The following is a 2361-nucleotide window of genomic DNA, read 5'->3' as shown; positions in this document are numbered from 1 at the left end:
CGGGGCTGTGACCACCCTGTTCTAGTGGAAGGTGTCCCTGCCTGTGGCAGGGGGGTTGGAACTAGATGAACTTTAAATCCTTTCCAACCCAAACCATTTAATGATTCTATGACATGACACTCACAGGAGCTGGACATGTGGACGTGACACCCTTGGGACTAGGACACAACATCATGACACACTCATGAGCAGGACACACTGCCACAGCACCTTCAGGACCAAGACACGCTTCCATGGCATCCTCAGGACCAGGACATGAAGCCATGGCATCCTCAGGACCTGGACACACAGACATTAGAGAAGCATGATATCACAGAATGGAAAGGACTTTAAACCTCATCTAGTTCCAACCCCCTGCCATGGGCAGGGAGACCTTCCACTAGACCAGATTGCTCCAAGCCCCTTCCAACCTGGCCTTGAACACTGCCAGGGACGGAGCTGCCACAGCTTCTCCGGGCAACCTGCTCCCCCGGGCAACCTGTGCCAGGGCCTCACCACCCCCATCGTAAAATGTTTTCTCCACATGTCCAACCCAACACTACCCTCATTCGGTTTGAAACCATTGCCCCTTTTCCTGCCACTACAGGCCCTGGTGCAAAGCCTTTCTCCATCTTTCTAACAAGCCCCCTCTATATATTGAAAGGCTGCAGTAAGGTCACCCCAGAAACACGGGACACAACAGCATGGCACCCTCAGGATGAGGACACAAGCATATGACACCCTCAGGACAACGACGCACTGACATGGCATTCTCAGGACACATGGACATGACACTGTCAGGACAAGGACACAATGGCATGACACTCTCATGATGAGGACACACTGCTATGACACCTGCAAAAAATGACTTGGCATCATGTTATCACAGAATCATTTAGGTTGGAAAAGAGCTTTAAGATCATCAAGTCCAACTATTAACCCAGCACTGCCAAGTCCACCACTAAACCATGTCCATCAGCACCACATCTACACATCTTTTAAATACCTGCAAGGATGGTGATTCGACCACAGCCCTGGGCAGCCTGTTCCAGTGCTTGACAACCATTTTGGGAAAGAAATTTTTCCTCATTTCTAATCTAAACGTCCCTTGGCACAACTTGAGGCCATTACCTCTTGTCCTATCACTTGTCATCTGAGAGAAGAGACTGACCCCTACCTCACCACAACCTCCTTTTGAGTAGCTGTAGAGAACGATAAGGTCTTCCCTGAGCCTTCTCTTCTCCAGACTAAACACCTTCAGCTCCCTCAGACATTCCCCATCACACTTGTGCTCCAGACCCTTCACCAGCTCCATTGCCCTTCTCTGGACCTGCTCCAGTACCTCAATGTTTTTCTTGTAGTGATGGGCCCAGAACTGAACACAGGATTCGAGGTGCAGCCTCACCAGTGCCAAGTACAGGAGGATGATCACTGCCCTGGCCCTGCTGGCCACACTATTGCTGATACAGGCCAGGATGCTGTTGGCCTTCTTGGCTGTCTGGGCACAAGATGGCTCATGTTCAGCTTTGTCAATCAGCACCCCCAGGTTCTTTTCTGCTGAGCAGCTTTCCAGCCACTCTTCCCCAAGCCCATAGTGTTCTATGGGGTTGTTGTGGCCCAAATGCAGGACCCAGCACTGAGCCTTGTTGAACCTCACACCATTGACCACAGCCCATCAATCAACCTGTCCAGATCCCTCTGCAGAGCCTTCCTATCCTTCAGTTGATCCACACTCCCAGCCAACTTGGTGTCATCAGGAAACTTAGTGAGGGTGCACTTGATCCCCTTGTCCAGATCACTGATAAAGACATTAAGCAGAATTGGCCCAACACTGAGCCCTGGGGAACACCACTTATAACCAGTCACTGACTGGGTTTAACTCCTTTCCCCACAACTCTTGAGTGAAGAGGGTCCAGCCCTGAGTGGTCCAGCCATCCAGCCAGTTTTTTACCCAGAGAAGAGTACACCCATCCAAGCCATGAACAGCCAAACAGCGTCAAAAGCTTTACTAAAGTCCAGGTAAGACAACATCCACAGTCTTTCCCTCATCCACTGAGCGGTCACCTTGTCACAGAAGGAGATTGGGCTACTCAAGCAGGACTTGACTTTCATAAACCCATACTGACTGGGCCTGGTTGCTTGGTTGTCCTGTATGTACCATGGCCTCCTCAGGACCTGGAAACACAGCCACAGCACCCTCAGGCCCAAGATACACAGCCATGACACCCTCAGGACCAGAACACAGTATCACATCACCCTCAGGAGCGGGACACAATCCCTTGAAACCCTCAGGAGGTGGACATGCTCTCATGGAGTTCTCAGAACAAGGACACACAGCACCAACGTCCGTATGAAAAGGAAAACAATGCCATGACACCCTCA

The sequence above is a fragment of the Nestor notabilis genome, unplaced genomic scaffold (genome assembly GCF_000696875.1).
Source record: "Nestor notabilis isolate BGI_N333 unplaced genomic scaffold, ASM69687v1 scaffold3189, whole genome shotgun sequence".
Taxonomy (NCBI): Eukaryota; Metazoa; Chordata; class Aves; order Psittaciformes; family Psittacidae; genus Nestor; species Nestor notabilis.
The sequence above is the reverse complement of the archived record's forward strand: the minus strand, read 5'-3'. Positions refer to the sequence as shown.